We start from the raw sequence: 24643 nt of genomic DNA, 5'->3' as shown, positions 1-24643 counted from the left end.
TAATCACCTCTCTCCTGGCTTCAAATCAATTGTATGCATTGTTTTGTGTTGGTGAATTTATTATAAAATCCTCACAAGTACACAGAAAGGTATTTGTAAGTATGTAACTTCCTTGGACTTTTCTCAGAATCAACATTGTCTGACTTTTTAAACAAAAGACACAAAAAGCTATGGTAGAATGTGTCCCCATTACCAAGAGCTTCAGAATCTTTTAAAAAGAAAGCATGCACATTAAAAAAAAAAAAAAAAAAAACTAGTTCTGCAAAGGACATAGGTCAAGTGAGCAGCCTGTACACTAACTGTTGGAAGAGCTTGGAGAGGGCACTGGGCTGGAACATCTGGAAAGGTTTCATGGGAGAGCTGGGATTTAGGTTAGGATGGACAGAGTGGATGGGAGTTAGAAGAGCTGGAAAGAATATTCAAGCTGGGGACTAGGGATATAGCTCAAAGGTTGAGCATTGCAAAGACTAGCAATAAGTGAGGCCATGGATTTGATACCTAGCACTACAAACCAAATGCACCTTTGAATTACAAACTAACCAAGTGTCATTGATAATGTTTGGATCTTGAGTGTCCCTGGGGAACCATGTGTTAAGGGCTTGGTCTCCAGCTTGGTGTCCTTGGGAGGTGGTGTCCATTTTAAGGAGTTGGATCTAGTGTGTGATTGTGATTAGTTTTAAGCCAATGAGGGAGTGGCATCAAATGTGGATTAAGGGATCCAATATGCTTTTTGTTTACTTCCATGTGGTGAATGGCTGTGTTCCACCAGAACCGTTGTGTGCTGTCTTGCCCAAAGCCTCAAAGAGCTAACTGATAATGGTTTGAAGTTTTGGAATTGTTGGTCAAAATAAAACTTTCTTCTTTATAGTCTGATTGTCTCAGATATTCCTTTCAGTAATATAATAGAAAGTCATTTACACAATTCCTGGGTTCAAAATGAGGCCATAAGAGAAACAGTAGATAGAGCTATGGTGAAGGGCAGGATTCTAGAAATTTCATTTGGATGAAAAATCCTGGTGCTTTGTGTATCTGTGGAAGGCTGTGGAGGGTATGAGTATACCTGTGTAGTTTATGTGAATATATGTGGTATGTATGCATTCATGTGTGTGCATATGTGTAAGTATGCCTGCATAATGTATGTGCACATATGTTATGTGTGCATGTGTGTGTGTGTGTGTGTGTGCATTCATGTGTGTGCATGTGGAAGCCAGAGCAGAATGTTGCATGTTCCTGATTTATCACAGCTTGCCTTATCCCCCTCAGACAGTGTCCAGTACTGATCTTGGGACTCACTATTCCAGGCAGACTGGCAGGCCTTAAGTTGGAGGGATCTAGCTGCATCTGCCTTCCACAGTGCTAAGGTCACAGGCACATTCACAAAAAACCAGTGCTGGCCTTTTACATGGATGATTGGAAAACTCAGGTCCTTATGCTTGGGCAGCAACACTCTTCTCTGCGGAACCCACTTCCTAGTCCAGATCTAGCACTTTATAAGGACAATATATGTATATCATATGTATACAAAATATTATACTATTATAACATATATAATTATATGTTACTAGCTAATCTAGTATATAAAATTTGATAGTATTGAATTATTTTTCTTTCCTTTATGTATCTTTTCCTTCCATCCTTTCTTCTGTTCCTTCTTTCTTCCCCCTCCCCTCCCTCCTTTCCTCTCTTCTTCTTTCTTCCTTTTCCACTCCACTTCTTTTCTTTCTGCTCTGCTGCCCTTCCTTGCTTCCTTTCTACAATAAGAATAAGAGAAGGAAGTAAATATATCTAGCAAGGGTGCGTCCTAGAGATGTCCAGTGTTCAGGCTGCACAAACCTGCATGCTAAGTCACATGGTGCCTGGCCTTAGAATAAGGAGAGGCGATGTGTGAGCAACTATCAAATAATGGGAGAGTTACCGAACACAGGCTGACAGGGAGTGAGAAACTAAAAGCCAGTGATAATTTGATACAGTTTCCCTAATAGTGTTTTCAGGTCCGAGTCTTGATGCTTTTAATACCCAGACTAACTTGAGAATTCCATTATGAAGGTGGCCCTGGAGGTGATATGTTTTTGGTCAAAGGCTTTTTTGATGAGTTTTAAGAAACAACATCTCCATGGTTCTTTCATTTGTCAGCTTGACCCCATATGGATGTGTGGGCTCTGCAAATAAACAGTGAGGATAAGAAGGCCCTTATTCCCCTCACATCCCTTGACTTTGTTCTTTGTGCCCCAGAAAGCTGGAGAGGCACATTGAAGCATTGATAACAGTTGTGTGAGGGCTTACGGTGGCTTCCAAAGAACAATTTTTTAATATACTACACTGTTAGACTAAGAAACTTTGCAACCTAGATCATTTGATTTAATTGCCCCTAGAAAAGATAAACAGTATCTAGCTTCTCAGAGAATGTTCACTAACTCTACAAAGTAGGGAACTCACAAACTTCCACAAACATTTATTGGGTACTATGTGGGTGCCCTTCTAGGATGTATACCTGGCAGGTTTGTTGGTGCTCAAAGGATCCTGGGTGAAGAATTCATGACTTAGTGAAATCTTGTTTTTTGTTTGTTTGTTTGTTTGTTTGTTTTGTTTTTGGAAGTTTAACTGGGAAAATATGCTGATCCTAGAGTAAGGAGGTCAGAGGCTTCCTGGGCAAACAAGCGTTTGTTGTCATCTAGACCTTAGTGTGGGAAGGTTTAAGTACAGATATGAAGAGAAAGGCGTACTAGGGCAACTGTGTGGTACATTTCAGTTCACTGATTGTAGGGGAACTATTAAGGATTAGGGGAGGAAAGGTTAAATGTAGTTGGGTTTTCGAATCTGTAGAATGATATTTAGGTGGTATGGGAAATAGACAGCATGGGATTTGTTCAGATAGGTTTGGGGCTTGGGACTTTGCACAGAGACATCATGAAGTTAGAACCTTCCACTTGGTAATTAGGACACAACCAGAACTAAAACTGCCTCAACTTATCAGTTAGTGCCACTGTACATGTCAGCTCTCAAGGATGATACAGATGTCACAAATGCAAAACCATTCAAAAACAAAAAGTCTGTCTCACCACAATTCAGCAATCACGCTTCTGTTGTGAAACCGGTGTATTTCATTTAAGCCCAGAATGCATGCAATGTGGACTGCTAAAACAAGTACAAACATGAACTGAGTTGATGAGGGGTCCAGACCAGGGGGCCATGTATAGAAGTCATTCTCAATCCTGTATCATGAACTCACTGTCTTAGTTAGGGTTTCACTGCTGTGAACAGACACCATGACCAAGGCAACTCTTACAAGGACAGCATTTAATTGAGGCTGGCTTACAGGTTCAGAGGTTCAGTCCATTACTATCAAGGCAGGAGCATGGTAGTACCCAGGCAGGCATGGTGCAGGAGGAGCTGAGAGTTCTACATCTTCATCTGAAGGCTGCTAGCAAAATACTGACTTCCAGGCAGCTAGGATGAGGGTCTTAAAGCCCACACCCACCTATTCCAAGAAGGCTGCACCTCCAAATAGTGCCACTCCCTAGGGCAAGCATATTCAAATCATGACTCCCACCTTAGAAACTCTTCCCAACATGACTGCAGTGATGATGCCAGTATTGGAAGAAAGGCCATGGGTACAAGGGGAGAAACATGCTAAGGGAGAACACAGGCTTGAGATTCTCTGCAAATGATAGCATTGATGGAACACTTGTGTCTGAATGTGATGTGTTTGTCCCTAAGTGGAGAGACGATCCTACAAAGTTCATCAACTAGCAGGTTGATGAAAAAGCACAAAAGGTGAAAAAGCACAAAATACCAGTGAAAAAAATGAATGAAAAAAAAAACAAGCAAAAAAAATCTATTGGGTGACCAATTTCCAAACCGGACTTATGAAGTCCTTGTCTGTATCCTTAAAATCTGCAGCATTGATAATTAGTCAAGGAATTTTTAAAACCAAGAGGGGATGAGTCCTTGAACCTAGTTACTTGAAGCTATGTATGTATTTTAAGCAAAAATTGTTGGGTTTGTGGGATTTTTTTGGAGGTGGTGTTGACCCTAGGTAGTGCATCAGAAGATCTCAGATATACAGTCTCCATTTCAGGCCTGAAGGCTAGTCATTGTTAGCATCAAGAAAAACACAGTCCATCTAAGGTCGGGACATGTTTCCAGCAGGGACTGGCAGTGGCTCCCTTATTGGGTAGCTAACAAAGAATTTTCAGTCCTAAGACCAAGGAGGGTGGGACTGTGCTCCAGGCTTCAGGTAGCCAGTGTGCTCGCTCCTGTGGTTGGGCATGGAATGAAGACATCCCTCACCACACAGGGAAGATTTCCAGGCTACTGCCCTGTGGGATTTTGTTTATTGGTCAATTTTGCAAACAACTCCCCTCTGATCAAACATTAAAATTGCTGAAGGTTGGAGGTAATTAGGGAGGTGGTTCTGTGGGTGCGTGGAGTTCTAGGCTTTGCTGAGGTCTGAGAGATGATCTGGGCCGAGGCACTAGCCTGGGGTCTGCTCTCTCTGTGGTATCATCAGTGGATACACTGGTGGTTGTTGCCTGATGGCTTGTAGCAAAGGGGGTTCCCTGCATTGTGAAGGAGTTATCTCTGAAATGATTTGTATCTTATAGTCACTGCAACTTCTTGGGGTTGCTGCAAACCCGCTAGTGTGTGTGTGTGTGTGTGTGTGTGTGTGTGTGTGTGTGTGTAACTCCCCAGAAACTATGCAATAAAATATTGCTATTAATATATATAAGGTTTTTTTTTAGACAAAGAGATTGAGACACAGATTAGTTCTGCACCATCCCTAAGGCCAAAAGAATTGAACCATGGTATTGCTCCAGTGTTCAACCTCATAACTAATAGAAAAGAGAAAAAACATTTGCCCTCTTAGAGCAAGGTGAAGTCATTAGCACATCACAAGGCACACACAGATGATCACTCAGGTCTGAGGAACTCAGGGTGCTTGGAATTTGCACTCAGCATCTAACAGCTCAGTAGATTTCAGTAACGTATGAAGCAAAGGAGGAGCATTTTGAGTTTCTGGGGTGACAGGGAGAGAAGGTAACCACATAGGAGAAGCTAGTGGTAGGCAAGGGTAGATTCTATGGTACTGTTGTTGGGGTGATAACGGTGAGCATTGTCTGTGATAACTTCTTCCTTCCTTATATAGAGAAAAGGAAGAGCCCTTAATAGTCCATCCCCTATTAGGCAAACACAAAGAACACAAAGAACATCCATCCTGCTTGGTTTTAAAGAGTTCTTCTCTCATATACTACATCCTGACCATGGTTTCTCCTCCCTCCTCTCCCCCAGTACCTTCCTCCCTACCTCCTCTCTTCTATAGGTCTACTTATCTTCCATTTCAGAAAAGAGTAGGACTCCCAGGGGTGTTAACCAAACATGGCCCAACAGTTACAGTAAGGTTAGGCACACCTCATATCCGGCTGGATAAGGCAATCCAGTAGGAGGAAAAGGGTCCTAAGAGCAGGCCAAAGAGTCAGAGACAGCCCTCTCTACCACTGTTAGGAGTCTCACAAGAATACTAAGGTACGCAACATTAATATACATGCAGTTAGACCTACTTGCTTGTTGCTTCAGTCTTCATGAGCCCTCACGAACCCAAGTTAGTTGATCCTGTGGGCCCTGTTCTTGTGATATCCCTGACCCTTCTGGCTCCTTTCTCCCTTCTTCTGTGGAATTACTCAAGTTCTGCCCAATTTTTGATTGTCAGTCTCTGCAACTTTTCCTATCGATTGTTGGGCAAAGCCTCTCTGATGATGATTAGATTATGTTCCAGACTTTGAGGATAGCATAATATCATTAGGAATCACTTCATTTACTCTTTCATCTTTCCTCCTTCCCTCCCTCCCTCCCTCCCTCCCTCCCTCCCTCCACGAAACCTTTCCTTCCTTTCTTTCTCTTTCTTTTTTGGACAGTCATGTTTGGTTCTATACTAGTTATTCAGCCTCTGGTTCCTGGCCCTCCAGGCAGTATCAGGCATGGGCTCCCTCTCGTGGCATGAGTCTAAAGTTGGATCAGTCATTGGTTGGCTGCTCCTACAAGTTCTGTGCAACCTTTACCCCAGCATATCTTGCAGGCAGGACAAATTGTAGGTCAAAGGTTTTGTGGCTGGGTTGCTATCCCAGCCTCTCAACCAGAGTCATTGACTGGTTAAGAAGATGTCCAGTTCAGGCTTTGTACCCCCCCTATTATTAGGCATCTTCACTAGGGTCACTCTCATAGATTTTAGCCCCCACCCCAATTAATGGAATTTGCAGCATAATTTTGCCCTCTCTTGGTTTTCTTTTGTATATAACCCTTCTTGCTATTAACTCCAATATTTGAAGATTGTTACTAGCTTCTGTTCTGTATGCTTTTCTCAAGCTAACTGAACCCAGTTAACGTGGTCATTTCTTTTTAAGATCATGGTGATGTAAAGTTTAGTTTGTCAGCCCTGCCTCAAAGCTAGTACCCAGAACTGAATTCAGACCCCAGTAGGATCTGACATGACTGGGATAGATTACAAAGAGAAGTTTCTAGAATCAGCATGCCATCCCTTAACAATTGATACACAATGGTGTGCAAACAGATCTGTACAGCTATTCTGATAGTACTGGAGGAGCATAGGACTGGCTAAGGAGCAGCAAAGGAAAGTTGCTTTGTGGGTGTCTGGACCTTCAAAGCATTGGCTTTTTAAGGTCATAACTCAAACCTCAGTGATAAATGAGAAATAGCAAGGAAATACAAGATTAACATATTATAACGCTAGTCTGCACAATTTATCATGTACTGTTCACAGAGATAGAATGTTCAAGAGGGCAAACATTGGTTGCTAGCAGGTAAAACTCCTCTTCATTTATTTTTTATTACTTTTATTTATGTATATGTATGTGTATATGTGCCTGTGTGTGTATATGTCTTATAGATGCCCAACGAGCCCAGAAGGGGGCATCAAATCCCCTGAAGTTGGAGTTAAAATAGTTGAGAGCCACTATGTAGATGCTGGGAACTGAATCCAGGATTCTGGAAGAGCAGCTAGTGTTCCTAACCTCTGAGCTATCTCGTCATTCCCCACTCCCATCTACTTTTTATATAAAACCCAGACAATTTATATAGAAGCATCTATTGTTTAAAATTCTACACAGAGTATAAGATCTGAAAACGTGTTTAACAGTTTTCCTTAGGGTATGACGACTTGATGGCTGTTTGCCTCGGAGTGGACCTCATGATAACAGGGTTGTGATTTGCGCTTACCTTAGCTATCATTGGATACTTCCTAGTTTTAAAGAAACAAAGCATCTGTTTTACCAAAGAAACTTGATAGTGAAAGTGTCTTCTACTTGAAGTGGTTGGCACACACACACACACACACACACACACACACTGATTGATTTTACTGGCTGGCATTTGCACTTGTATTGACTCTTGAATGGAGGATTCATTTAGCAAAGCTAAGGGATGAGTCTGTTTGGCACCTCTTTATACACTGTCTAGCCCAAATTCACTACTCAGCTAATGCACACAAAGAGGCAGGTCTACCCTTTGGCCTTTAGTTTCTGACTTAGAGACCATGCATTCTGATGCCAGACTGAGATGAAAGCAAACCCATAGCCCTGGCCAGTTCTTTTTAAAAGTCATCTGAAATGAAGAAGAAACACCAGGGGTTGAAAGGTTTAACCAGGCAGGGTGGGCAGACTGGGGAGAATGGAACAGGGCAGGTCAACCAAACTCCAAGACACTCTTAAGGAAATAGGATAGGTGGTAAGCTAAGTAAGAAAAGGATTCTCTGTTCTGTCTTCACTCCACCATCAGAAAACAAAGATGCTCAGAGTTTACACCCTATCCAAGGTGAAAGGTTGTGCTAACATTTGTTTGCAAAGCCTGGGACTCTGGGTGTTTGTAGACCTGTTGTCAGAGATTTGGGTTTTTGTACTGTGTATTCATTCTCTTCCCTACTACCTGATACTTTAAAACTCCTCAAATTTGTTTTTCAAGAAGAAATTATCTAGTTAAGGCAGAAATACCATTTTATACACTAAAATATCATTTAGTTGGGAAAAAATATGTCCCAGGCAGGGTTTGGAGGAGAGGGCAGAAGATCAAAGCTAAGTTGTTCTGCTTTAAAACTTGATGCGTTTACCCTGCCCTTCACCCCCTTTCTGGAGAAGAAGGAAGCATAGAAGAACACGGCGGGATGAGGAAAGGCTTTTTTGGCTCCAGCTTGAGGAGAGAAGGGGCAGCTGGAGGGAATGGCTATGATATTATCTTTAAAGATCCCCAATGTCTTCTTCCAAGACTCAGTGGTAAATTATAATCCTCCTTCCATTATCTATCATTTTAGTATTATTTGAAAATGAAAAACATTTCAGATAATTATAGCAGACACTGTGTGTTCACTAAAGCAGAACAGATGTGAATGCTCTGTATATTTACTTCAGATCTATTTTTGTTTTTTATATAAGCTCTACAAATAAGGCTAGCTCTTCATCTGCACTTCTTCTCCTGGTTTCTTATTATCAGTTTTCTTTTTTTTTTTTTTCAGAATGAGTGGGTTACATTGCTAGGGCTTTTTAAAGAAAACATATATATGTATATGTGTGTGTGTGTGTGTGTGTGTGTGTGTATTATCTATCTATCTATCTATCTATCTATCTATCTATCTATCTATCTATCTATCCACCCATCCTATATAGCACTGTCAATTTGACATAAACTAGAATCATTTGAAAAGAGAAGCCTCAGTTGAGGAATTGCCCAGATCATGTTAACTTGTGGGCATGTCTATAGCAGACTGTTGTATTGCTATTGCCACTGTCTAAATTGCTTATTGATGGAGAAGGTCTTAATCCACTCTGGGTGGCATCATCCTTAGGCAGGTGGTTCTGGGCTGTATAAGAAAGTTAGCTAGGCCTGAGTTTGCTAGTGAGCCAGCAAATAGCATTTCTCCATAGTTTTTGCTTCAAGTTCCTACCTCAAGTATGTATGTATGAATACATACATGTGATGGGCTGTGACCTGCACACACAGGATGGAATAAGCTCTCTCCTCCCCAAGGCTGCTTTTGGTCACAGAGTTTTATTGCAGCTGCAGAAAGGAAGCTGAATTGATTCTGTTCATTGCCCTTATTCCTCACTGTCCTTTATGTAAATGTTACTGAACTGTATGTCTGATAAGGAATCTAACTCATTCTGCATTTTCAAAACTCTACATTAGGTGTTCGAGTTTTAGAAATAGGGAAACCCATGACCTTGGTTCATTGATGTAACTTTACTATAGATACTCATAATCTTTACAAACTTTATCCATTCCCCTGTTGTAAGACATTGAATTGTTAAATTGTTTCTTTCTCTTATTTTCTTTCATAGTGCTATTGTTGAAGTAGAGGGTTGCTCCCCAGCACCCAGATTTCCCTTTCTACCTGCACAATCAGACTGACTATCATTATCTGCATAATGTAAATGGTTACTTCCTTCAGCCTCTTCTAAGATTTAGGTAAGTGTTCCTCAAGGGCCAAGATGTTAAAGACCTCATGCCAAGCCCAGGGCACAACAGGGAGCTGGTAAACCTTGATGAGGTACAGCCAACCTAGCAGGAGCTTTCCTGGCCATTGGATTTATGGCTTTGAAGTGTCATCTGTATCCCAGGCCTCATCAGTTTCCAACCACTGTGAGGTGAGCAGCTTGCTCTGTCTTCCACTTCTGTGTGATGTGTGGTTTGACACAGGCTCAAAAGCAACGGGAGTGACCGCTTGCCCTGGTAAGGCCATCCCTCCCACCACTGCCTCCCTTTCTGGATCACCCCCCTCTCTAAGCAGTAGCACACTTCTCTACCATCTTAAACAATAAAACCTCTTCCCTATTAGCCAAAGTTCTCTGCTCAATTCAAAGCAAAATCCTCAAAATAATAATTTTCTGTACTTTTACCCATTTGATATTTCTGAGTTGGAAATTTCATATATATATATATATATATATATATATATATATATATATATATCTGTCTGTGTGTGTGTGTGTGTATGTGTGTATATATATACATACATATAGATAGATACACACATATAAAACTAACATTAAACTTATTGCCTGCAAATGAAAAAGGTTTTTTAAAAAAATGCTTAGTCATACAGAAGGCAAAAACTATTAACTAGCTGTGAACAGTTAAAATAAACATAGTCAGTGAGTGCAAGAACACTTTACAAGTACAGTGTTAGCGCTGACCAACCACTAGTCACTATGTAGGAAGCTGAAGGTGGCTACCCAGCCAGAGCTGGCTGTGCCCACATCTCTATGGCTGAGTCCTGGTTGGCTTCTTTACCACTTCTCATAACTACCTAAGTTGTTAGCTTATTAATTTACTCTCTCTTCTCAATTCCCCTTTTCTTCCCCTCTCTGCCTCTTCACCCCCTTTTGGATTCATTTATCTCCCCATATGTGGGATTCAGGTTCTACCATTTCAGTCCTACCATTTCAGTCCTACCATTTCCCATGAGGACATCTTCACAGGGGTATTCTGTCCTCCACACATCGTTTCCCTATGTGCTTACTCTCCTATACAATGAGTCACTCAGCCAGTTGCTCATTCTTGCCACTTGCACTTAAAATAGACTTATTTAAAGAGTACTTTGTCCTAGAAACTTTTGAAAATAATTTAAAATAAGTATTCTCTCTCTCTCTCTCTCTCTCTCTCTCTCTCCCTCTTTATCTGTTTTTTTGGATATTATATGTATTTACTTTTCAATGTTATCTCCTCTCCCATTCTCCCCCAAAACCCCTTATCCTATACCCCCTCCTCCCATTTTTATGAGGGTGTGCTCCAAACATCCTCCCAGTCCATCTCCCTGCTCTCGAATTCCCAAACAGTAGGGGATCCAAACTTTGGGGGACCATGGCCCCTCCACTTCCACTGAAGTCTGACATGGTCACCCTCAATTACCTATACAGGTGGAGACATGAGTCCCTCCCTTTGGGCTCTCTGGCTGGAGGTTTAGACTTTTGGAGCTCTGGTTGAAACTTTTGATACTCCTTCTAGAAAAGGCACCCACACTTTGGTCTTCCTTATTCTTCGTGAGTTTTATGTAGTCTATACGTTGTTTTTTAGATATTGTGAGCTTTTGGGCTAATATCCACTTATCAGTGAGTGCATACCATGTATGTTCTTTTGAGATTGGTTCCCTGAGGGACAAGCCTAACTGCATAGGGGTTGATGTCAAAAGTACCCCCTCTCCAGGAAAAAGACATTGGGATGGGTATGACCCTCATGCCTCACTGAACAACGACAGGGGGACCGGAGCCATTACAAGGTCCCCTTCAATTACTGGAGGTCAGGCCTCTATCCCCGCCTTCACAAGATTAGAATTGCCACAGCCCTTCTATACTTAGAGAAGGGAGGAGATGTCAGGGGCAGCCTTGCTTACACACTGAAGGCCCAAAATCAACCATAGGGCTAAAATCAGCAATAGGCCTGTATACTAACACCAAGTCTTGGGTCTCAGTGGAAAAACATCGAAACAGATGGCTATAAGCTAATATAAACAGGCAGCTTTTGTGGAAATCTACAAGCCTGAGTAGTCATAGACCTTGTAAATAGGTAGCCTTGGCAGACAATACCAACTTAGATAAGGACAAGAGAGTCATAGGCAGAGTCATAGTGACTTGTCCCCTGAACCCAGCCGATACCCAGTTCTGAAAAATATCTGTATTCCCCCTGAACACCCACACTCCATTGTCATTCCCTTCCCCACATCCTGCTTTTCTGTATTTATAACCCCTGTGTGAATGAATTACGATTTGAGAAAAAATAAAGTATAAAAAATAAATAAATAAAATAAAGAGTACTTTGTCATCACAGGAGTAAGCTAGTCACTACGGTCATTTTACATTTGCTCTAAGTCATTTAACAATGTGGTGATGATGGACTGACTGTTTTCTTACTGAACTCTAAAGATTTCATACTTTTGTTTTATCTCCTGCATAGGTCCAACTTCTGCACTAGTGCTCCATCTCTTGGTACAGCTTTCAGACTCTAGCACTGGTTGCTGGGAACTGTATGACTTACTCAGTTGCAATCCTGAGATAGACTGCTCATTTTAACTAATTAACTTAGGAAAACAGATACATTCAGAAATCTAGACTGGAACATCTCCTAAAGGTCCCCAGCAAAGAGTTACTGTGAGGTGGTGAATTCTTTAGAAGGTAGAGACTAGTGAGGCGTCTCCAGATAATTGTGGTCGTGTCCTCAAAGAAGCCTTGTGGAATTCCACTATCTTCCTTCCTTTTTTCCATTTGGCTAAGTGAGCGGTCTTGCTTTGCTGTGCTTCCATCCTGATTTGTTGCTGTGTCACTTCTTGAACACTCTAGCTATGATATCTCTGCAAGTCTTCATTGCTCAGCACTCAGGACCCGAGTGGCTGGAAGGAAGACAGTAGATCAACCTCTTGAATGGTGCCCTCCCCAAATTCAGTATCAAAGCTCCCTCAGCCTGCACTTCTGTCCCGAGGTCTGAAGCCCACTCCCTCCTTTGGTGATAAGTTGCTCCATACACAGAGGTGCCTGTAGCCTGCAGTCCCTGATGCTGAATTGTGTGTGCTGTTATACACAAAGCTCTGTGAGGGAGAAGCCTGATCAACAGAACAGAGCAGAGAGCCCTGTGAGCACAGGACAGGCTGGGGTCATGGGGAGGGACTGGCAGGAGACTGTGTACCTAACGTGGATCCTTCGGAGTGCTCACAGCCTGCAGTCACTGTTTGGCTCAGGGTCACTTGGCTTCATGTCATATTAGTTCCTCTGCGCCTCAGCTGGTGAGAATAATTGAGCTGTATTCTGGACACTTTATCCATGAATAATTAGGGGTAACATTCAGACATAATAAACATCTGCGAAATATTTTAGCTTACTTAAAGTAAAATGCACATTAAAGGCTAGCTTTAGTATTCTATACGCAACAAATTATTTATCCATAAATGTTCTTTCAGAAAAGTTTAAGAGTGCATGAACACATGTGCATGGTTTTGTACATATACATGTGTTACAATATACATAATATGTGAATATCCTGTTTATCAACATTTCTCCAAGAGGTCACTTTGGGTTACTGTTGGAAATATGATTAAATGTTCCAGTAATTGGAAGCTACAGACATACAAAGATGGACAATTAACCAAGAATAGATTTTTCTGGACACAAAGTTAATTTTATTGATTGAAGGCATTTGTACATAGGGGTTCACTAGATATTAATTACAAGTGTCACTTTAGTGTTTGAGTAGCCTAAGTCCCAAACAGTGCAGTTCAATTTAAGAAAGCTTCCTGGACATTTTCATATATTGAGAGAGATTGGCATCCTATTTCTTTACAGGTAGAACATTTCATTGTCTGTCCATACTTGTATTTCAAATGTTGGTGTGTTCTTCACCTAAATGCTTGGTATATTTACTAGATATAAAACAATGCGTGTTACTCAGTGAGTTAATGAGTATCGGAGACAAGATATACATGGAAATGAGGACAAATTATTCATAAATGAAAATAAGGTTACTGAGCTCAAGAGTTTAAGTGTCACCCCAACACCACCTACAATCTCCTGGAGAGAGAGTCTTAATGAGTATGTAAGTCAATTAGGTTGGCCTTGGGAATGTCTGTGGGAGACTGTCTGGATTGTTAATTGAAGTGGGAAGGCCCATCCTCAGGGTGGGAGGTTCCATTTCATGGACCCCCCTGAACTGTAGAACAGTGAAGAAAGCCAGATGATTTTATCCAGCAAGCAAGCAAGCAAACAAGGAAGCGAACAAACAAGCAAGGACACATGTATGTTCTCTTTGCTACAGACTGTGGATGTGATGTACCCAGCTACCCAAGTCCCAGCACTGATCTCCCTGAAATGGTGCAGTGTATCCTGGAATTATTAACCAAATGACCCCAACCCTCTTCTAAGGTGCATTTGGTCAGGGTTTTTGTTTTTGTTTGTTTGTTTTTTTGGTTTGGTTTTGTTTATTTGGTTTTTGTTTTTGCTTCTTTTCACATCAACAGAAATGAATCTAGAAAACCAGGAAAGTACATTTAATTATTAACACAACAAAGAAGAAAGTAACTGCTCTAAGAAACAAGAAGTGATGATATAGGGTATCTGGTTGACCAGCTTTAAAGGCTGAATCTGCTGCTCACCTGTGTTACAGATGGATGATACCTAAGCTAACATGTAGAGAAAGAGAGCATCTGACTAGGTTAACAGAGAATGGTATTTAGTAAGTGGCAGGCGCCTTCCCCACCCACAATTCTCCCTTTATTCTCTTCCTCCCACTTCTTGTATCTCCTCCTGACACTATTACTGCTACAATGGGGATTAGTCATTACATTTTATCATAAAAAGGTGAATTACAAGTGAAATCTGGTGATAAAAAGAGAGAGATGGGTTAAGAGCGTGAGGCTAAGCATTCAGCTTCCATCTGATGAGGGACACAGGGCACATGCTTAGGTGTGCAGGCACTGGGATATGACAGTTCTCCCACATGTACCTCCTTCCTTCCTAGGGCCTCTTCAGGCTCTTGGAGAACTTCTTGGTCTTTTCTGTTTGAAAGATCTAGCCAACTAGTTGATATTATTGGGGTAGAACTGAAGTCTTATTCAGACATCACCTCCAATATCAATGTAGGGGGGAATTTTGCCCTGTGATTCTGGAAAATAATTGTGTTTGTTACAGAAATGCAAACTTCAAGGACTTGACCATCACATTTTAGATTAGACTGAATTATTTTATTTAGAATAATTTTCTTTTGGATAATTAAACTAACATTTTCCTCTTTGTACAGAATGATCCTATGGCACATGTATACATTTCACTTGATCACACCTGATGTTTTTCTTTCTTTTTAGCGTGTAAAAAGTGAATGGTGAACCCCTAGTGGTAAGACAAAGTTAAAGCTTTAAACGTGTTCAATTCAATTACATCTTCCTGGATCATGATAAAGCAGCAAAGAAATCTCTGTTAATAGCCCGAGGTTAAACAGACTATCCTAGCGCTCTTGATGAGTTTAGAGTTTAAGTAGGACATTTTTATATTTCAGCGTGTTCCAGCTTTCTGGCCAACACTCAAATATCTGTCATGATGGAAGGAAGGGGAGCTGGCTCAAGGATAATGAGCTTTGGACTTTGCAGTAGGAACTGTGGGGCTCCCATTCCAGTGAGCCACTTACCTGGCAAGTCTGAGTGACCAACGCAGGGAAGGGTTGTCTTTTCAGATTTTAGTTTGGTCACCATATGGATTTGTGAGCGTGAAAAAATACAAGTACCACTTACTGCAAAGTTCTACTGTTCATAGGGATTTCTCAGATATTTTTCTACTTGTAAAGAAACTTCACATTTATAGTAGAAACCAGTAGAAGTTCATTACTTGGGTGATTTTGGAGGGTAATTATACTAAAACATTAGTAACTAATGACTGTGCTTGTTATCTGTAATCTAGATCATAGTGTATGTTGAGACAATATCATATCAACATATTAATATGTGATGCAATCTAGAATCACCGGAGAAGAGGGTCTCAATGAGAGACTTTAGTTTAGGTTTTCTCTGGCCATGTATGTGGGTATTCAACTTGATTACGTTAATTGAGGCATGAAGGTTTTCCTATCATGGGTTTTAGACTAAGCTTATGCATGAGGATTTGAGCAAGAAGAAGAGTTCCAAGAAGAGTTGTGCAGCCTCAATTTTTTTTAATGCTTGAACAACATGGAGAAGGCACACCATGCTCCTGAAGAACTTGATTCCCTAGGCATGGGCCATGGATGGTGGTGTAAGAGTAGAGAAAGAAATCCTAGTGCAGGTTTGCCCACTTTTATTCTCTCTCTGCTCTTGATTAGCTATGCTTACTGAGCTATGTACTGATGTGACTGGCTCCTTTAAATTCCTCCAACATTCTCCAGTGATGGACTGTAACCTGAAACTGAGCCCAACCAAACCTTTCTTTCTCAAAGTTGGTTTTGCCAGGGTATTTTAGCAGTGCCATCTGGAAATGAAATGAAAACAACTACCATGTAAGATATTAATAACACCAATTAAGTTAACCTTTAAAAAAGCTTTGAAATTGTTATTATCATTATGCTCGTTTTAGAAGTAAACCCATATCCGTGACTTAGATGTTCTCAAATAAAAATCTGATTTTCAGTTAACTAGGATTCTTCTTCCCAATGTCCTTTGCACTTAGACACACACATTAGCTGTGTTTCTGTGATGGAATGCCCAATAGTAACAACTTAAGGGAAGATTAATTTTGTCTTAGATTTCAGAGGATTCAGTTCATTATGACAGGGAAGCCATGATAGGACAGTTTAATCTACATCATGGATGATGGAGAAGCTGAGTGAGTAACAGGAAGTGGCCACTCCCAGGAACCCACCTTCATTCATTGACTAACCTCCTCCAACTAGGCACGGAATCCCAAAGTTTCTTGACCAGCTCAAATACCACCACCAGCCAAGAATCAAGTGTAAAAAACATGAGTCTATAGTGGACATTTCAGGTTCAAGCAATCACAGTGTGGTGGGGCTGGGCTTTGGTCAATGGATGAAGCTGGAAGAACTGGGTGGCAGTTTCAGGGAACTTGACCTAAAGAGCATTCACGCTCCGCTTCACTTTCATTTATGCCCAGTCACACTCTTATCTTCTCCCCCTCTAAGACACCAGAAACAGTGGTTTGAATCCTAAGGCTCTAGAGACAATCTTGAATCTTGAGAAAGATGTTCAGCCCTTAGGGCTGCAAAGTTACCCTTGAAACCACCATATAGCCAAGCCTTTATGCTATTCCCTTAAATGCACCCATTCATATGACAGAGCCATAAAGTTTTCTAGTGTGTGACATGGACCCAATCTTCACAATAGGAGCATATTGTCTAAAATCACATCAGTATTAAATAAAACGTCTCAGCTTTCCCATCTGGAGAGGCCCAAGCCCATTACTACTGTGTCACGCTAACCTCAGAAGAAGAGATCTTTTCTCAAGAGCGTTGGGTGTTTAACGTAGGTATTCTTGGTCCTTGGAGACAGTGGATAATATCTCCAGTTCATCTGTTCTAATTACATTTGACTAGGGCAAATAATGAATTTGTTCTAGACTCTAAGTACATGCAAATGGATTTCAGTTAAAAGGAAGAATCTCAAGAAGGTCAGTACAACCTTCATTGTTCTTTTCTTTTTTTAAAGCCTGCACAACAAGGACAAGGACTATCAAATGAATTCTACTCTTGAAGAATTAGATTTGGGTGAAAATGACCTCCAGATGCCCTGTCCAGTTGTGTGAAGGAAGTGCCCTTGGAGGCCTTGCTCTGTGGCTGGGCCTGTGTCTGTTCAGAAAGCTGCATTGCTGGGGGCTGTATATGCATTATGTCACCCACACAGATCAGATGGGGGAATCACATGACAGTTCTTTGGCTATTTAAAGTAAGTGTGGGTCTTAATTATCTGCAGGACACTCCAGTGCTATTCCCAGCACTAATCAATAAGACAATAACTGGGTGCTTTCTCATTACAGATGATGATACGCAGAGCATGGGAGACAACTTGACTTCACACTCCACTATTCCAAGAGAATTAATCACAGAAACCTATTAATTTCATAAAAGCTCATCAGAGATACATGATAGTTATAAATTTTGACAGTTTTATGTATGATCAACAATCATGCACTATCCTGGAAAAGTATCATTTGTAGAACAATAAAAAAATCAAAACAACAACAACATCAACAACAACAACAAAATAAGCCATACCAGGCCTGGAGAGATGTCTCATGGGTAAAGGTGAATGCTGCCAAGGCAGAGGACTGGTCTTTGGGACATGTGATATAATAGGGGAGGAATGATTGATTCTAGCTGTTCTCTGACCTTCACAAGAAAGCCTTGGTACATGTACATACATACATACATACATACACACACACACATACACACACGGGGTCCTCTTAACAAGCAGTAAGTGTTGTGAACCACTGAGTTGTCTCTCCAGCTCCCACCTCCCACTCCAATATTCTTAATAATAATCTGGTCAGGCTTCTGACAAATGCTAATGTGAATTCTCTTCATGCACTTCTTCCCTAGGCTTCAATGGATTCCCCATAAACACAGTTTCCAGGAGACTAAGCATCTTCTGGCCCTCAGTGGCAGAATACATCCATCGACAGGGTCTGTGCTTCTAAATGTTGCTTGCTCTTTTCTGTAAGAAAACAGAGGTGAGTGGAGGAGAAGCAGCCTCAGGTCTGAAGCAGAAAAATCAAACAATGAATCTTTTCTATGAGGAAATAGGAAAGTGTTAGAAAAGTTCCCCGAGAGTAACTGAAAGCGAGGGAAAAGGAGGCCCAGCGTGGACATCCACATTGAGCCTCACACAATCAGGAAGTACTCTGAGTAAGATGACCATGTCTTTGCTGAGACTGAGAGACCCTAAAGGGAGAAAATGCTAGAAAAGCCTCGTTTGTTTTGCTCTCCATCTGTTTACATCTGCTAACTTTCAGATGAAGTCTGGTAAGTAAAGAATGAAGCATGATCCGAGAAAGCCATCATGTGCCACCGGCATCAAAACCAACCTCATGGATGGAAACCAGTCGCCTTCAAAATCAGTTGGGTAGCAGGTACTTAGCCTCAAGTCATCATCTCAGAGACTGTGTATTAACAGTTATAAAAGGACCTCGAGCCAGAGACCTTTGGCCAGCAGCACCTTAAGTGATTCAAGTGTGCATCCCTAAAATGAGACCAGCTCAATAGCTGTGCCTTTTGACAAAAGACACAAGCCGCTTCCGATGTATCCCATTGCCTGAAACCCACCAGGGAGCAGCGACCAGACAGAAGTGACTGGAAGGGCAGCCGTGGTGGAGGCAGCGGGGACAGCGGCAGCAGGAGGGTCAGCAGGAGGGTCGGCAGGAGGGGCGGCAGGAGGGGCGGCAGGAGGGGCAGCAGGAGGGGCAGCAGGAGGGGCAGCAGGAGGGGCAGCAGGAGGAGCAGCAGCAGCAGCAGCAGCAGCAGCAGCAGCAGCAGCAGCAGCAGCAGCAGCGGCTGCTCGGCAGCAAATCAGTCTGTGTTCTCCCAGGAACTGTACTTCCTTCGCATCTTTCCCATTCAATAAATCTTCTGGTTCTGCTGATTTCACCTCTTAAATATTACTAAAATCCATCCACTGCTCCCGACTCTGTGACATCATCTCACCTAATTGCTAAAACACTTGCTGGCGGAGTTCCCTTGAATCCATGCTTCACAGGTTAGCCTGAGTGATCTGTCTACTACATAAAGCCTATCAGATCATGCGGTTCTCCTGTGGTAAGGGTCTCTGTGGCGTTCAGCGTTAGTGTATCTCTGTAGACACAAGTCTGTCCGACAAACTCCACCCTGACTTGCCTTCTGTCACCTCCTCCTGCCTTCTGTATTCCCCCACTTCTGTCACTAGCGTATATTCTTGTGACTTGCTGACTTTGCCGTCTCTGAGCTGAGGAATGTTCTGTTTTTGTTGTTGTTGTTTTAGTTTTGTTTTTCATTTTATGTTCTTTTTTGTTTCTATTTTTAAATAAGATTTCTTGATTTTATTTTTTATTTATCTGTGCATGCAAGTGTGCCTGCATGAATGTATGTGCACTATGTGCACCCAGGCACCCAATGGAGAGGAAACCAGTATACAGGTGGTTGTGAGCCTCCTGATGTGGGTACTCGGAGCGGAACGTGGGTCCTCTGCAAATGCAGTGAGCATACTTAGGTACATGTCTCCAGCCTGGTATGTCCATTTTACAGACTTCTCTACAGGCCTACACATTTTCTCTTTCTGCTCTCTCAAACAAGCCCCTATTAGAAGTAAATATTTGGACACAGTTGAGATCTCTTTCTAAAAGCCCTTCACACACCCCTGTTCCATCCTGTTCAAATCTCAGCAACATGCTGCCTCCATGTGAACCACACTGGTGACCTCAGCACTGACCACACTGCATTTTAACTTTGTTTATGTGTTTAAGAGATTACTCCTTTAGCAGTCTGAAAGCCTCCCAAGGGTTGAATCTGTCTTCTTCAGTGTTTATTATTCCCTGGTACCCATCATCATGCAGGGCAGATAGCAGAAACCCAATCCTCCTTTTTAATTAGATAGAAGGATATATCACTGCATTGAGAGGAGAGGGCAGGAGAGGCATTTTACAGAATAGCCTGTGTTTCAAATGATACAGATGAAGACATTTATCTGCTGAGGGGGCGATTCTCTGAGTCCTCTATTGAAAAGTCTCCTTCATCATCCAGCTATGAGTTTCAGAGTTGTTCTCCAATACAAGAAATTGAGACTCTTTGGAGAAGTGGCTGATTATAGTCACATTATGGAGGCTGAAGACACAGTGTACCCATTCTCTTCTGAGCACTTTCTTCCATTCAGATGGTATATGTTCTGGCTCTGCAATCCTATTCAGGAGGCAGAGGCAGAAGGATCATGAGTTCAATTCCAGCCTATGCTACAGAGTAACTTAGAAAAAAAAGTATGTATATTGAGAGAGTTTCCATGTTGTAAGGACACAGAGATCAACCAATGGGGATCAAAGAGCTAAAACTAGAACAGTTTGAGTAGCAAAATCAATAGCTTTGAGTTATAGAGCCCCATGACTAAGATGTGTGTTTGCAAATTCATATAGATGTAGATTAACTGAAGAAATAGTTACTTACATACAAACTCTCTCTCTCTACATCATCTATGGATTTTAAAATTAGCAGGAAAATATTTAGATGTTATTTAGATATCCTCAAAGTATTTTCTCAATATATTCACTAATTGTGGAGAGAAACAGTGACCTTCCCAAGGTCCCTGGGTACCTCGGCTGAGTGATGGAGGCTATCCAATGATCACAATTGTAATAGTCACCTTCTGTCCATGTAGCACAGGCTTGAGAGAATCTGTACACTTAGACAGAGAAAGGCATCTCTGCTGTAGGTGCAGTTCATCACAGAGCCCTTGCTTTGGGGATGTAAAAGGCAGCAAGCACATCATGGCAGAAAGCCTCAAGATGTAAGAGAGGGAAGAACTGAATTCCTAGTTTTCTTTTATATTTATTATTTCATACTTTTGTTTTAAGTCTGCAGTGACTTAAAAGTAATCACTGCCTCCTCTTGTACATGTGTGTTTTATATATCTGTATGTGTATGATGTTCATGAAGGACAGTGGAAGAGATCAGATGTGATAGAAGTGTCACTCAGATGGAACTAGAAAGTATCATCCTGAGTGAGGTAACCCAATCACCAAAGAACACACATGGTATTCACTCACTGATTATTGGATTTTAGCCCAGAAGCTTGAAATACCCAAGATTCAACTCACAGACCACATAAAGCTCATGAAGAATGAAGACCTAGAGGGGGTGCTTCGGTCCTTCTTAGAAGGAGTAGTAAAATACACAAGGGAGCAAATATGGAGACAAAGTGTGGGACGGAAACTGAAGGAGGTGCAGTCTGGAGACCTTTCCACCTGAGTATCCATCCCATGTGCAGTCACCAAAGGTAGACGCTGATGTGGATGCCAGGAAGTGCATGCTGACAGGAGCCTGATATAGCTGTCTCCTTAGAGGTCTGCAAGAGTCTGACATATTCAGAGACAGATGCTCACAGCTAACCATTGAACTGACCAAGGGGTTCCCAATGGAGGAGTTAGAGTGAAGACTGAAGGAGCTGAAAGGCTTTGCAGCCCCATGAGGAGAGCAACAATACCAACCAACTAGAGCCCCAGGATCTAAACCACCAGCCTGGGAGCACTTAGGGAGGGCCCCATGGCTCCAGCTATATATGCAAGGGAGGAAGGTCCTGTCAGGTATAGATTGGAGAGGAGATCCTTGGTCTCATGAAGACTGGAAGCTGTGTGTGCGGGAATTTGAGGGTGGGGAGGTGGGAGTGTGGGGGTAGGTGGGGGCACATCCTTATAGAAGCAAGAGGAGGAGGGATGGGATAGGGGGTTCCTGAGTGGGAGGGGGGAATTGGGGTAAGGGGAGAACATCTGAAATGTAAATAAAATATCCAATAAAAAAAAAAGAAGATGCAAAAAAAATTTAAAAAAAAAGAAGTATCTCTCGGTACTTTATTCTATCAAGATAGGGTCTCTTTTTGAACCCGGTGCTAGGATGGCAGTCTGTAAGCCCCAGTAATCCCCCTGCCTCTGTGCTCTCACACTTCCACTGCTGAGGTTACAGGCACAAACACACAGCTTTCTATATGTGTTTTGAGGATTTCAACTCAGGTACTCAGGCAACTCTCAACCCACTGAGGCATCACCACAGCCCTCTATACCTCTTAAAGTCTCCACTGCCTTTCAATAACCCCGATCTGGGCACCATGAGCAAGACACGGGTTCCTAAGGCAAAACCCAGACCCAAACCTGAACAACTGGTCCGAAGACACTCAGACACAAGCACAACCTGTGTGGCATGATTGTGAGAAATACACAGCCTGCAGTCTAATCATGGGGAGGTATCAGAGCAAGCGCCACTGAGAGGCAATGCACGGAGTGGCTGATGGAGACATTTCGAAAGTGTGCAGCTGAAAAAGGGCCAAGAGAGCATCAAAGCCTAGAGCGAAGCAAGAGGGCAGCTTGATGAGGTTCAGGCCTCACACTGTGCCCTGGCTCAGGAAACACGGCATGAGTGGGAAACCTGGCAAAATGCAAACAACGCCTTCGAGGAGGTTAATCTGAGAGGCAAAAGGGGTCTCCTAGCAACCGGGTTGTTGTGGAAGAAAACAGCTGTTTGCAAACACATCAAAGCGCCTCATGAATGCAAAAGATATGAAATGGAATAAGATACACAAGTGGTTGAAATGCTAAATTTTTCCCATAAGTTAAAACAAGGCCTGTTTGCTTAACATGTTTGCTAGTGTGTTGGGAGTCTAACAACCTCCCCCACCACCACCACATACACACTGCTAATTTTCTCCTTTTTCCTGGGATGTTACCAGAATCTATGGTGTGTGTGGTCCAGGTTGTTTACCAGCTATGTGCTGACTATTGGTCCTTCTACTTCAGTGTGCTGCTTCCTCAGATTTGGTGAGGTCTCGGGGTTGGGGGTCTTACAGTCAGACTTGTGTGTGAGTCTGGGTTAGGAGCTCTGGGTCCAGAAATCCTCCATTTCCAAGTCTACAGGATTGATGAAGCCATTGTCATCTGCAGTTCTGCTAGGGTTGGGTCCTTGGGTACAAATGAGGTTATAAATTATGTAATGTGCGGTGTTCCACCCTTCTCCCTGTTCTCTGGTGTGTCATCACCTCTTAGAAAAGGTCCCTGAAGGGCAGGGCCACCACTGTCTCAGCACGGCCTGCAACTTAACCTCTGCTCCAGGTCTCCCATATGACTGCTTGTGTGAGTGTGTGTGTGCATAACTGTGTGTGTGAATATGTGTGTTGCCAAGTGTGTAGTTTGTATTTATGCATGTGTACCTATATGTTTATATATATATATATGTCCATATATTTGTGCACGTATATATTTGTTATATGTGATGTGTTTGTGTGTGCATTTGTGTGCATCTCTCTGTGTGTGTCTTTGTGTGTGTGTGTGTGTGTAAAGAGCTGTGTATAGGAAGGGCTTCACACTAAGAACTCCAACTCTCCATCTCCACAGTCTCCGAAGTGCTTCCTGAGCTGTAGCATCCTAGATTTTATGCTTACTGAGCTGACCTATTCTGAGGAATATTGATTCCAATTTAACCTAATTTAACATTAGGAAATATAACCTAATATACATGTAGGAGAGAAAATAATGTAACAGTCACCCACTTAAAGTGTTAGTATTCGCTTTAGTAGAAAACTGCCTCATGGTCTCTTTCCTAAGGCACAAGTCGCACCGACAAAGTGCAGAATAATTAAATTACAACGCATCGCTTGGCCAGAGCAGCCTTCTTCTCTGTACACATGATTTCACTTTATTTTGAAGTACTTTCTGAAAACAAATAATACATGCACAAAAGAACTGGATTAAGCAAGACTTTGAAGTTATTACACTTGCAAGAACTTGAAAGTCATAAATAGCATTTCTTTTCAAAAATACTATTAAGTCAGGATTTTCAAGTTTACCTTCCCACTAATTAATGAGGCTTCCCCCCCAAAAATTTAGGGACCAAAGTTTTCTTTTATGACTCACTTCCTGCATCCTAATGATCTGAAGAGGTTATTTGAATTTATAATATTTTACTCATAGAATAATTAGGAGGGCGATTTATTCAGGGGTGGGGTACTTGGCCCACACAGCTCTTGCATTTTTGGAAATAGTGTGTCCCCTATGAAGAATAGTCTAAAGGAACCCTCTCAAACTACCCATGACTAAGCCTGAACACATTACACACTTTTTTCCTAAGTGAATAAGCCAAGTGTGTTTACTGGCTATCCAACACCTTGTCCTGCTGCCTGCGGTCGATGGTGCTGGTGTGACCAGGCCAGTTGTCTGCTTCTTTCAAATGAGAAATGTGTGTAAGGCTGCAGTGTCAACTTCCTCTCAGACACTTGAGGAAATTCTTGCTTGAGGAACCACACTCTAGAAATTTCCCTTGACAGCACAGCTATAGGAAAAGAGAACCTTTCTGGGAGGTTAATGAAAATCAGAACAGCGAGTGCCTAAACTCATCTTTTCTTGGATGAGAAATGTATAGAGGAAATCCTGAGCACAGACTCGGAGCTGCTTCCCTT

At 42.0% G+C, this 24643-nt stretch overlaps 1 long non-coding RNA gene across 1 annotated transcript in view; it reads left to right on the top strand.

The window, feature by feature from the left end:
• LOC114612680 overlaps nt 1-16104 on the top strand; it is a 47090-nt gene extending 30986 nt beyond the window's left edge. The window contains exons 2-3 of the long non-coding RNA XR_003710070.1: nt 7542-7737; nt 14846-16104. This is a non-coding gene — a long non-coding RNA (uncharacterized LOC114612680). The remainder of the gene's footprint in view (nt 1-7541; nt 7738-14845) is intronic.
• The last annotated feature ends 8539 nt before the right edge of the window (nt 16105-24643 follow it).

This window comes from Grammomys surdaster, unplaced genomic scaffold (genome assembly GCF_004785775.1).
Source record: "Grammomys surdaster isolate TR1022 unplaced genomic scaffold, NIH_TR_1.0 130, whole genome shotgun sequence".
Taxonomy (NCBI): domain Eukaryota; kingdom Metazoa; phylum Chordata; class Mammalia; order Rodentia; family Muridae; genus Grammomys; species Grammomys surdaster.
Note: the sequence above shows the minus strand (reverse complement) of the source record. Positions and strands in the feature narration are given on the sequence as shown.